The sequence below is a fragment of the Amia ocellicauda genome, unplaced genomic scaffold (assembly GCF_036373705.1).
Source record: "Amia ocellicauda isolate fAmiCal2 unplaced genomic scaffold, fAmiCal2.hap1 HAP1_SCAFFOLD_154, whole genome shotgun sequence".
Lineage (NCBI taxonomy): Eukaryota > Metazoa > Chordata > Actinopteri > Amiiformes > Amiidae > Amia > Amia ocellicauda.
This window is the reverse complement of record NW_027102717.1, coordinates 45741-59772: the sequence shown is the minus strand read 5'-3', so window position 1 is coordinate 59772 and position 14032 is coordinate 45741. Positions and strand designations below refer to the sequence as shown.

Genomic DNA, 14032 nt, shown 5'->3' with positions numbered 1-14032 from the left:
GGCCCAGCATGGAAGCACTCTACCTCAGCAGAGACTTATTGAACAGCACAAGTGGTCAGCCTTATATACATTGCAGGACATGTGGGTCTGTGGCCGGAGTCTGTCACTGGGGGTTTGCCAGAGTGTTATCTTGAGGTCAGATTTCTGACCCTTGTAATGTTCATGGTAGTCTTCCTTGGTAGAGGTGTGGGATTCAAAGAACAGATGTCTTCCTTTGATATACTAGGAAAGGTCCGATCCCACGGATCTTATTTAACAACTGTCAATCGTTCATTAACAAAAACAGTTCCTGCCTATCTGGAGAAAAGATTAAGTCCACAGACTTTTAACAAACATCTGTGGGCCCTCTCTCTCTGCAGTTTGATCTTTTCTATTATTGACAGGAATGTCTAGAGGGTATGCCCTGAACAACTTACAAAATGGTTGTTGCTACCATAATACATTTACTTTGCTTGTCTGCATATTATTATTAATATAAAACATAATACAGTTTATATAAAATATTAATAACGGCTCTTCAACCTTCAACTTCACCTCCGACCTTTCCTTTCAGGTCAAAGGTGATTTTTTGATTTTTGGCTTACAGCTTTCAAAAGTCATCACAGTCATCATACATGTCATAAAGTGCCAAATATGTTCTTCTGAATAAATGCTTGAACTTTGACCCTTCCTTTAGGCTGATGATTGCTACAGAACTCAGATAGTAACTCATATGAGGTCTGTTCACAAATGTCCTCCACTGTGACCATTGACCTCTACTTAAGATCAAAGTGAGAACTAACTCATAACTCCTTTCATAGTGCACTTAGGCTCATACTTACAATGGAGCACATATAGGAACCCATGTATGTACCTGAAAATGCCCTTTCTGATGACCTTTGACCTTCCTGTCAGCTCAAATTCAAAGTCCTCTCATAAATCCTTCCAGAAAAAAGCTATAAAGCTGCTTTGAAGCTACAATTATTTAAAAGGCATTTAACATGCTGAACTGCTTACATTCATTAGATACTATTTGAATTGGTCTTAAAACATCCTTTTTCTAATTTGTAGCAGTTCCTGTCCCCCTGTACATCTATTGAGCTTCTGCTCACAATTTCTTACCGGTGGCTTCACAAACACAGTTTAGTACTTGTCTCTGACTATCAGATTTTATATGAGGTAGAGAACTCCGAGACTAGTGCTAACCGAGGTCGGTGAAACTGAGTTTACATCTCTGGCCAGTGATCATCACACTATTTCTGCAAGTCCTGTAGTCTGAACTACATATGTAGCCTGCTTGTATCTGAAACGTTGTTGTACTTGAAATAACTCCACATTATAACACATATTTCACTCCCCACGTACTTCTTTGTACCGAGATTATTTTAAACAGGATTGACCCACCAGCAGCTGGTGCTGTGAAGACAGTCCTCCCTCCACACTCTGATCTACAGTGCACCACCATTCAATATAGTATAGATATAGATATCCATTTTCATTTTATTTTGTAGATTAGACAGAGAAGGGAAAGAAATGTAATGATTGTATGTTGATGCTTTCATCTTCACCAGAGAAGGACTGGTGCTTCTATTTCTAGTGCTTTCACAAAAGGCCCTCTCTTCCTGGCCTGCTCTGCTCAGGCCTGACCGACGCGTGACAGGACACTTTCGCTGGAGTTCGCTTCACGTCGGTTGTACATCTTGATCATGAGCTTCTGCTGCACCTTGATCTGCTCACGGTGCACCTCCTGCTCTGCATCCTTGTGGACCTGGTCGATTGTCTTAGGACCCTGGTCACCCCTCCTGGGCACCCAGTTATCCTGAAGAAGAGGAGAAAGAGTCAGTGACCATGGTAGAGAGAGAGAACGAGAGGCAGACAGGGATTGGGGGGCTGGGAAGCTGAAAGCAAGGAAGGTTTCTATTCTCCCAACACTCATGACTTACTCTTCTCAGGTCCAAGACGTCCTGCAGCATGAAGCGGATTCAAGAGGAGGTCTTCCTTTCTTTGATGATCTGCTCCATCTGGCTGAAGTACTGGTCCATGCGGGGCTGGTGAAAAGGTCGATTAGAAAACTGAGCAGACAGCAGGTACAAAAGTAACTTTATACCACCAAGTGAAGCAGCATTCCTTCAAGAAGGCGTCTGCAGATGCTCAGAAACACTTATTCAGACCACTGTCAATAGGCCTCATCACGTTGCTGGATGTTTAGCCAGGGCTCAGTCTGGCACGACGGCCGGAACTGCCTTACCTTGGCGGTTTCCAAGTCCAGGTCTTTGCCGATAGTGGAGAGGAGTAGGCACAGGCACTCCAGGGACTCTTCGTGGTTCTTCAACAGCTTGACGATGCAATTGTGCATGGTGGTCTTTATCAGCATCTTCACCTTGAACAGCTCCCCAATGAACCTGATGTTGCCTAGTGAGCGCTGCTGGGCCTTGCACTTGGCCTCCTGCAGCTCGTCACGTAGACGCTGCCACTCCTCACCCTGCGCACACACGGCACTTAATTACATACTATCATAACAGAGGCATGATTCTACAAGCATTTTCAAGCACTGGAAATCAGTTTTTTTTTTTCAGACTTTTTCCAGACATCCAGACTAGCGTACAAACCCTGTTTATATTTAAAATAAATACTTGGGTTGTCAGTCGATTCAAATTACAATAAGTGTTACAGTCTTTAAGTGGTTGTGCCACACAGTTATACTTTAATAAATACTAGTCATTGATAATACAGTAGAACAATGCTGAATGGGAAAGGAGAAAAATATATAAATGAATATTAAATAAAAAACACTAAATCATTATAATTAACACTATACAAGCGCAGGGCTGCTCAGTTTGACTGATTTAATGTTAATTACTCTGGGTTCCTGAATACTCTGTGCAGACCCGTTCTTTACTTTTACTAAATATATGTATCAAATATGCCTAAGAAGCGTTTTAGCTGTCACGATCTCTACCTCACCTACAGTCTACAGTCTTTCATGTGCTTGAAAAACACACGCATTGTATAGCATTACAGGTGTAGTCAGATTGAGTGATTAAACACTTGTTTCTTTAGTTTTGATTGTGCTGTGGACGCCTTCAGAAAACAAAGTGCTTTGATCTTATTTATACCAATCATTTGAATGTTTTATGTTCATATTTAAATGTAAATACTACTTATGCTAGTTTTATTTGATTGTTTGCCTTTCATTATACCACAGCATTTAAAGAGCTATCGGCTGTTGTAGGTGGTTCAAAAACTCTGTGATTCTACTGTTAACCGTATATCACTATTATGACATTTTTGTTTTTTAAATCAGCTCGATTAAATAGAAAAAATGTTGATCGTCAATTCAATTAGTTGATTCATAGACCCGATTAATTGATTAATCGAGGCAGCCCTAAAAATACGTTCAAATGTTCCTACCACCAAGGATGCATCCAGCAACTTCTGCTTCTTCTCCAAGACCTCGTCTCCATCCTCCTCCGTCTCAAACTCCTTCTGGCAGCGGTTCAAAAGCAGAGAGCGGAAAGGCACCGTCTCTCCCGGCTTGTCAACGGCTGGGACTTTGAGCTACAGAAAGGGGAGCAGGAACAACATAAACCCTAAGCAAGATGGTGTGCTAGGCTGGCTTCCAGCTTTAATAGGTATCGGAGTGAAAACTCTTGATATGCGCATCACAAGACAGGCATCTGCTAGTCCATTCAAAACTGAACTCCCACAAATTACAATTCCAGAGCTAAACAAATCTGATCCATGTATTATTATTATTATTATTATTATTATTATTATTATTATTATTATTATTATTATTATTATTATTATTTATTTCCTAGCAGATGTCCTTGTCCAATATAAGAGCAATACAAAGTGCAATAATACAGAGCAGTTCAAGTCGTAATACATTTTACAAGTTCAAATTTACACAAATAGCATCTTCACAATCCTCTACCATTCCCTCCCTCCCTCTTTCACTTCACTCTCCCCGTCACCCTCCTTCTCTCACCCTCAGAAGGCACTGGCACATATTGGCGTATGAGGCGGAGAAGTTGGGTTCGGAGACGGCCTTCTCGAAGATGAGCTCCATGACACCCTGGAGTCGCTGCTCCGTGTCGATGGTCAGCTCGTTCACTTGACGCATCCACGGCTGGAACATCTGTGGGGTCAGCTTGTTCAGAATACCACTCACCCTGCGGAAGAGCTCCTGTTGAAGGGGAAAGGGGGGAGGAGGGAAGGAAGGAAAAAGAGTTAGTTCTGCAAACCTCGGCCAAGTCCGTGTTTTTATTTGTTCTGGAGAGGTGGGTGCATGTGAGCGTACTCAGCCCCTCAGTTCATCTTCTCCATCAGTAGAGGTCAGTGGCCCAGACACCAATGCACTACAAATAGATCATCAGTGGGGCTCCAATTTTACCCACAATCCCCTTTACTAGACTAGCAAATTATTATTCCCACCCCCCCAAACATGAACCGTGTCCTCTGCTCCTACATACCTGGGTCTTAATGACCTCGGGGTCATCACCCACTGTGGGAGCCTTCTTAATTGTAGGCAGGTAACACACATACAGTCATCTAAATAACAATCGCAATTAGACAGCAGTTGACAAAAAGTACAAATGAGACAAATGTCCAAGATCAGCATTAAACAGATCCATCAGAACAATGCAGGTAACCATCTCAATCAGAAGGATTTATATATAAAAACATGAAAATAAAACTCTAGGGTCTCCTAGACAAGCAGGGGGCTGCATACCTTAGCCAGGACCACATCGCTAATGCGGAGTTTCTGCAGCCTGTCACAGATGAACTCTAAGTCCAGCAGGAACTGACGCTCATTTTTCTCCTTCTCATCAGGGACATAATTACACCTGCAACATAATTTGAAAGCAACAACATTTCCACAGGAGTCTTGGTTGTGCCGAGGATTACGAAATAATGAAAGCAATACATTTTAGACGTCGGCTCAAAATCCCTACCATTCGGCGTTGAAATGACCCAGGTTTATTTTGTATTTATACCATATCCAGTTCACCATATTCACATCCTCTCATACAGTAATCAATAAACGAGAATAATGGTTCAATTTGTAGCTACACACCTATGCTTAGGAGCAATTCACACGATCTTGTACTGGTGAAGAACATTATTATTCACAATATGTCATTTAAAAAAATGTAGGCTATACATACCCTGCTGCAATGAAAAGAAAAAGATAGATTAATGAAACGGCCTACCTGAATCTTGCGGAGTCTTCAAGACAAAACTTGAAGTTTGCAATCGCTGCCATGCTTTTGAATTCAATACAACCAAAAGGCTCTCGGGAACACTGAAATTACTCAGAGGTAAAATCAATCAACCGTACGACTCCGTCTCCAAACACACTATCAGCTCTAATTAGGCAATATCCACAGAGCAAACAGAATCGAATTCCAGCAACTGTTACGTATGCAACTGACAACAACTGACGTCATACCCAACACATATCAGAACAACATAATACAGTTCAGAAACGAGAGGCCACTCGACCCATCAGCTCGTTTGGTGTCCATTAATAACTAAATGATCCAAGGATCACATCCAGTCTATTTCTGAATGTTCCCAAATTGTGGCTTCAACCACATCGCTGGGGAGTCTGTTCCAGATTGTAATAACTCTCTGTGTGAACAAGTGTCTCCTGTTTTCTGTCTTGAATGGCTTGAAGCCCAATTTCCATTTGTGTCCAAACACACTGAATCGAGTCACTCAATCGGTTCGCATCGCCCCACAACAGTCCCTCAGCCAGGCTCACACTGCGCACTTTTACAACCCGACCCGAGTCTGAGAGGCGGGCAGCGTGGCTTTCCCTGGATGCTGTCTTTTGCTGGTGAAGAGTCGCACTACTGATCATTAAGGATCAACATTTGATCTGCATGGCTTATCACATCAGCGCCAACACAACAAGCAACGAGCAGCACAAGTGTCCCTCAGTCCAAGTCCACAACACACACGAGTGGCCTGTAACTCCCGATCAACAGCAGAGCTAGTAGGCTGGCACCCCCTCCTGTAAAATGAGCGGAACAACCCTATTCATCAATACAAGGCTGTAAGTCTAGAGAGAGGGCCTACCTTACATGTGTTTTCCTCTGGATTTTCAGGAAGCCAAGTCTTTGATGATGTCACCAAAACCCAGGTGGTGCTTTAAGGGCTTCAGAGTGAGCGCTCAGTCTGTCAGCCCCACTGTAGAGGCGCCCTGTTCTGCACAGGCCGGGTTACACACAGAGCGACCTGCACAGCCACGCAACTGGGAAAGTGACATATATGCGCAATGCAATGTCCACCTTCGGGCCACAGATTGCAGCTTCTTTCACGCAGTGACTGAAGCAAGGCGCTTGCAGTTTTGATATATCCCTTGAAATGAGACATTGCGTCTGTGAAATCCTCTTAGATCAGCGCAGTGTTTCCTCTGAAGCAACAGCACAGGATCGGGGTTCTTGAGATGAGAGCTGATGTCCGTCCTGTTTCCAAACTTCGCTATTACTTTCCCCCGCTTTGTCTTTACAGTAATTGAACCCGTGAAAGGCTCTCTGGATTGTCAGTCTGCTTAGTCCCACCTTCAAGCAGAGAAACCAACTCTGATAGGACAGAACTGCGCCGGTAATCCCATGCATTAAATAGGGCCTGATTGTAGCGCCGTCTCCTGGTCAAGGGTGGACAGTGGTCAGCAGGCACCAACACCAGCCTAGGCACCCACACCGGGCCGCAGACCTCTGCAGGGCCCCAGGGTCCAAAGCAGGGGCCCACACTTCCCCACATCACCCCCTCCACACTCTGTGATCTGGTATATCTACCGCACAGTGCACAATTCATTGAATTGCTGGTAAATTAAATACATTGTGAGCATAAGCGACATATATGTGAACCTTTTCTTGTCCCAAGAGTAGCACTGTTATCATTTCCGTTGCACAGAGCACAAGCATTTCCAAATCTTTTTCAAATATTTAACATAACAACATAAGAAAGTTTACAAACGAGAGGAGGTCATTTGCCACATCGTGCTCGTTTGGTGTCCATTAATAACTAAGTGATCCAAGGATCCTATCCAGTCTGATTTTAATTGTTCCCAAATTTTCAGCTTCAACCACATCACTGGGGAGTAGTGTTTCCAGCCCGGGGACCCGTGGTACCGAAAACCCGGGCAACCCGGACGATTTGTCAATCTCACAAGCCCGGGTTTGGCATGGGTATAAAACCGGGGCTGAGAAACAAACCAACAAAAATCATACTTGCGTGCACAGAGCCTCAGTGAGCTCTTGTGTTTTTTCATTCGGTGAGAAGATTGATGTTCATTCCGTAACCTACAATATAATTGAGCACTGTTGCAAAATACGAGGAGTTCAAAAAAAATGTTCTGATCCAAGCTCGGTTTGGTTCTACTTCCTACAAATGCAAAAAGTATGCAAACAACGTATTGCAAACAGCTGGGGGCTCTACAAGGTCACTTCAGTTCATACAAATGATCAATACATAATAACTCTGTGAATGAACTGAGTTCGTGTTTAATTTTAGCTTCACATAAAATACAGACACAAAAATGACATGTATTATTTTACTTATTTAGAATAACATTGATGATATGGCCAGGTTGTAGTTTAATGATTAAAATAAGGGGGAAAACTAAGATCCGAGGAGTTCAAGCATACGTTTGATGTGTCTAACAGTGTGTTTTTTATTTATTTAATTTTGTTTCCATTTTGATTATTTATTCAATTTATATGCCTATGAGATAATCTGGCTTCAATCACAGATGCCCCGGGGACCCAGGGTTTATGAAATTTAAACTCCAAAAACCCTGGCCTGGAATTTTCCCCCGATTTTGGAAACCCTACTGGGGAGTTTGTTCCAGATTGTGACAACTCTATGTGTGAAGAAGTGTCTCCTGTTTTCCGTCTTGAATGCTTTGAAGCCCAATTTCTTTTTGTGTCTCTGCTGATCTGGAAAAGCTCCTCTGGTTTGATGTGGTCGATGCCTTTCATGATTTTGAAGACTTGAATCAAGTCCCCATGTAGTCTCCTCTGTTCCAGGGTGAAAAGGTTCAGTTCCTCAGTCTCTCAGTAGGACATCTCAGTAGGACATCAGCTCTAACTAGTGCATCGTACAGTCTGAACATCACTGCCCTTGATTTAAAAGCAATGGCCCTAACACTGATCCCTGTGGATCTCCACTAACAACCTCACTCCAGATAGAAGCAACTCCTCTAATCGACACCCTCTGTTTCCTCTACATCAACCAGTTCATAATCTACTACTTACATTACCCTGAATGCCTACAGCTTCCAATTTGAGGATCAGTCTTTGGTGTGGAACCTTATCAGAAGCTTTTTGAAAATGTACGTATATCATATCATGTGTTTTCACATGATCTACAGCTGCAGTTGCATGTTCAAAAAACTCTAATACATTTGTAAGACATGATCTGCCTCGTCTAAACCCATGTTGACTATCTCCAAGAATATGGTTTTCATTAAAATGCTCCTCTATTTCTGTCTAATCATTTTTTCCAACATTTTACAAGTAATGCAGGTGAGACTGATTGGTCTGTAATTTCCTGGCTCAGTTTTGTCCCCTTTCTTGTGGATTGGTATGACATTTGCTATCTTCCAGTCAGTTGGCACATCCCCTGTTCTAAGTGTCTTTTGGAATATTTGAGTTAGCGGCCTGTAAATAATTTCCCACATTTCTTTAAGTACTGTTGGAAATATACCATCTGGCCTAGGTGATTTGTTTGTTTTTAATTCTGCTAGTCCCTGTAGTACCTCCACCTCATTTTTCCTGATCTCTCTTAGGGTTTGACTGGACTGGTTATTATCCTGTGGCATGTTATCTGTTTTTTCTTTTGTAAAAACCTCTAAAATACTCATTTAGAACATTTACCATATCTTGTTCATTTTCCAAAATACTTCAATTTTTGCCCTCTATCTGTTTCACTTCATCCTTTATTGACCTCTTGCTGTTGTAGTATTGAAAAAAGCTCTTTGCATTAGTTATAGAGCTATGTTTCTTTCTATTTCCCTCTTTGCTTTCCTGATCCCTTTCTTAAGATCTATTTGCAGTTCAACATATTCTTTGTATTTTGTTTAGTCTCTATCCCTTTTGTATGCGCTATACCACATTTTCTCTCTCTTCAAATTTTTTTGCATACTTCCATTAAACCATTTTGGCCAATGTTTTTTGGTCCTCAATTTGCTAAGTTTTGGTATAAATTTCTCCTGAGCCTCAAGTAGTATATTCTTAAATATACCCATCCATTTTCAACTGAATCTGATCCAGTGTGCTCCAGTCTACCTCTTCCAAGTGTCGCCTCATACCTTCAAGGTAGACCAAAATTGTAGACCATTGCTTTAGACTTGGGCCTTGTTTCTAGAAAGAATGCCTCAAAGATGACCATATTGTGATCACAGTTTGCTATTGATTCTATAACTAATGTCCCTCTGACTCTATCAAACATCTCGGTTATTTGAAGGGAAATCTGTCAAGGTCACTGTTAAGGTACAACGCTTCAGTTGAAGCAGCCCTTCGGATCCCAGTGAATCGGGCAGTCAGGTCAGTCAGCATTTCAGCTACAGGGGAGACTTTTCAGCAGGAGACGAGCGCTCGGGAAGAAAAATGCACAGACACAGAAGTAGTCTGTTCGTTTATCTTCAGTTTATTGAAAGTTTCACACAGCCTTTATACAGTCTAACAAACATCTTCAGTGATAGTTACGGGGCAGTCCCGATATGTAGTTACACACCATAATAGTACTGATTTTGCAGTGTTCCCACAAGCAGGTGCACATGTCATGCCTCGTGGGAATGTTATTGTCCGAGGATGTGTGTAACCCATAATATATTTGTGTTTCGGGAAGGGGAAAATGTAGCACATACTGTACGAACAACATGTTTTGTGTCTGCCACAGCTGCTTGGATTACAAGCAGTTCTGCAAGCTATTTCAGCAGTGTGCATAAGACATAGATAATAAGTAAAGTTATGAATAACTCACAGTTCCTAACTAGTAACTTACTGGAAAGTTTCCTATATTTTCTAACAGTTATACAGTGGGTATATACAATACATAGGAGGCAATTTTACCCCAACAGTCACCGTTGACAATTGGAAACAGCTCCTCAGTGGAATATGCCAGTAATGAGGACATAAGTGTACAAACATAAAGAAAGTCCTGCTATTACAAACTGCCAGCAAATGCATGTAATGCATTACTCATCTATTCAAAATACCTAGTTTACTGCATTACTATGATTATTATTATCCAATATAGAAATATATTAACACATTAGTCTCAGTAACGTGCATTTTTCACCTTTAATTTTGTGTAATTTCCAGGAAAATAGTGTTGATACATTTTGAATAGTCAGTGAAACATATCAATTTTCAAAGACTTCATGTCCCTCTTAACAGCCCTAGCAAACAATGCATTTACAGCATATTAATAAATAAAGAATACTTTAAGGGGGATGGTGTAAAACATCCATAGGAACAGCAGAGAAACTGTAAGTTAAACATGAACCTGAGATATTTCCACAATGTTTCTGGGTTCAAAAATAGGATCACCAAATAAATAAGCAAGTAAATCTTAAAGTACAGCTATAGATAATTCATTTTTGTAAGGATATTATACATTATTGACAATGTTTTCTGTATCAGTTGTTAAAACCCCTAAAAAGAGCACATTATAAATGGTCAATGTGATTTATTTCCAGCACACAATCCCCAAAGAAATGACAGGAATTAAGGACTGTGTTGTGGAAATACCATTTTAACTTGTATAAAAGGAAAGCTTTAAAGTTAATCTCTACTTTCTTTGGGTCTCAAATATTTAATTCTTAATTCCCCTAACTGGTCTTGGTTTGTATCGTTGAAATGCAATTTGATCACAGAATTTATCTATTTAACATGTCAAACAGTAGGTGGCAGAGTTTACATTACATTATTTGTCATTTAGCAGACGCTCTTATCCAGGGCGACTTACATTTGTACCCATTTATTATTATTATTATTATTATTAATATTTTTATTTCTTGGCAGACGCCCTTATCCAGGGCGACTTACAACATAACTGCGAAAATACAGTGAAGTACAATCAATCAATCAATCAATCAATCAATTTTTATTTGTATAGCGCCCTTCGCAGGGTAGCCACAGAGTGCTTTACAGACTGGTAAACATACAACAAACGTACAGCAAAATAAAAAACATAAATACAATAAAATCAAATATAGACCTGTAAACATTTTACATGATCTAGAATAAAGTGAGTGAACATTTAAGTAAATAAAGCATTTAGGAACGGAGGAGAGAAAAACAAGAAAACTCCTAAGAATGGCATGTAGGAGAAAATGAATCTCTGGGGGTCCACGGCCTAGGGCCTAGGCCTAATGGTTGCCTCCCCTCCAGGCAGTATACTTATTACAGCAGCAAGGAGATCAGAAAGTTCTTTATCGGTGCTGCTGGCTGTGGTCTTCCCTGTGGAGGAGGCCTCTCGCTGGCCATCGGGGGTGGAGGGTTTGGACCATCAACAGGCTTTGGGTTGCGATGGCTCATCAAACCTTGGGTGTGGATGCCCCGCTGACCCTCCATTGTGAGGTGCTTCTGGGATGGGTTGTGCCTCATCAGACAGGTAGGGAGGTGCCAGTCCCTTTAGTGCTTTACATGTTAATAAGAGCACTTTAAAGTCTATCCTGTAGTGCACGGGCAGCCAGTGAAGAGAAGCCAATACTGGAGTGATGTGTTCATGTTTTTATGTTTTTGTTAGGATTCTTGCAGCAGCATTTTGGACTGAAGTGCACAAATAGCTCTGTTTGTGCTGCCTGACAGAATGGCATTACAGTAGTCCAATCTAGATGTAACAAATGCGTGTATCAATTTCTCAGTGTCCTGTAACGAGAGGAATTGTCTTAGTCTAGCAATGTTTCTAAGCTGGAGGAAGGAAGATCTCGACACATTCTGAATGTGTAATTCAAAAGATAGATTATGATCACAGATGACACCCAGGTTTCATGCCATCCCCTTAGGGGAGAAATTAAAGTTATCATTACTCAGTTTTGTTAGTGAATGATGAACAGTTCGATTTTTGTCTCCTAAAATTATGACTTCTGTTTTGTCAGAATTAAGCATAAGAATTTTTTTTGTCATCCATGTTTTAATCTCAGACAGACAGCAGATTCATTTTTCTAGGTCTATGGTGTTGTTAGGATTTACTGACAGATATAATTGTGTGTCGTCTGCGTAACTGTGAAAGTTAATATTATGTCGTCGAATGATATCACCTAAAGGGAGCATGTACAATGAAAAAAGTACAGGTCCGAGGACTGAGCCCTGTGGGACTCCGTACTTAACCTCAGTTAAATTTGAGTGGTTCTCGTTAATCTGTGCATATTGGAGTCTGTTTGACAGATATGATTTAAACCATGAAAGCACATTGCGAGATAGGCCAATACGGTTTTCTAAGCGGTGTATCAAGATTTTGTGGTCGATTGTGTCAAAAGCCGCACTTAAGTCTAATAAAATAATAACACTGGTGTGCCCTACATTGGAGGACTGAAACACGTCATTCAATACTTTTAACAGGGCCGTTTCTGTACTCAGGCCGGAACGGAAGCCTGATTGAAATTCTTCATAAAGGTGATTATCGGTTAAAAAAGCTTGCAGTTGGTTTGCAACTACTTTCTCTAGAACCTTAGAAAGGAAGGGAAGGTTTGAGATAGGTCGATAGTGTTTAAGTTGGTTAGGGTCGACACTGGGTTTCTTAAGAAGTGGTTTAATTACAGCTATTTTAAATGATTCAGGAACAGATCCTGAGAATAAAGAGACATTGATAATATTGTGTATTCTGTGAATAATTCATGGCAGAGATTGTTTTAGCAGTTTAGTGCGTATAGGGTCTAGTGCGCAGGTTGTTGTTTTCATTTTAGTAATTAAGGAGACCAATTCCTGGTGATTTACTACGTTAAACGAGTCCAAGGTAGGCAGGGGCTGTGAAGGACTGCATGTGTCAGCTATAAAATCTGTGTATGTTTCCTGTTCTCTGTTTTCTAATGCTGTTAACTTTGCTATTGAAATGATCCACGAAGTCACTACAGGTGAAATTGGGGGGGATGACCTCTGAAGGCTTTACCTTCTGGTTAGTAAGTGTCGCTATTGTATTAAAAAGAAAACGCGGGTTGTTCGTCGAACCACGGTGAGTGTTTTGTTGGTTTTTATTTGTCGTGTCCTTAATGGGGCTACTAAAGCAGTGCTTAGTGTATTGTTGAAATTATTTAATAATTCATCTGCAGATCCTTCTTTTGATAAAGCTAGCATTTGGCAAGAGGATAGTGATTTTATAAATAGCAGTGGGATTTAGGCAGCGAGTTTCTATGTTCCTTTCCGTGTGTCTAATTCTACTCCTCCTACAAGGCAATCAATCATTACAAATTAAATTTAGCTAAAACAGCAATTCAAAATAATACATTTTACAAATTTCAATTTACAATTTACACAAGTACAGTAAGTGACTTCCTACATCCTTGACAGTGAAAGCTAAGTGCTGTCAAGATGTAGGGTCACAGTCAAGGGCTACGGGAAAGGGAGCAAGGAGTAAAACAATCAAGAACGCGAGAAGCATAATAAAACTGTGAAGTGCTATCTAGCAGGGATAGAGGACTAATATTACAAGTGCTGTCGGAAGAGATGCGTCTTGAGTAAGTGCCGGAATGAGGTCAAGGACTCTGCTGTTTTGACTTCGGTGGGCAGGTCGTTCCACCATTTAGGTGCCAGGGATGAGAAGGAGCGGTTCTGGAGGAGGCAGAGTTGGTCTATACAACTGGGTATTTTACTGGAGCAATCTAAGTGAAGTACCTTGCTCAAGGGTACAACAGCACTGCCCCACCTGGGATTTGAACCCAAAACCCACAATATGAGTCCAGAGCCCTAAGCACTACTCCACAGTGTTGCATTAATCACAGACTGTACCAAGGCTCCATGTGATTCTTTATTGCACTTATACTGTTATTATTGTTTATTTGATTTAATTTTAATTATTCACTGATTGAGTCATG

The 14032-nt window shown here is 41.0% G+C and overlaps 1 non-coding gene across 1 annotated transcript; it reads right to left on the bottom strand.

Moving 5' to 3' along the window:
• Positions 1 to 4286: 4286 nt before the first annotated feature.
• LOC136723243 (small nucleolar RNA SNORD66) lies at positions 4287 to 4363 on the bottom strand. Its single transcript, XR_010806641.1, has one exon. It is a non-coding gene; the product is annotated as a small nucleolar RNA SNORD66 (small nucleolar RNA).
• Positions 4364 to 14032: the final 9669 nt, after the last annotated feature.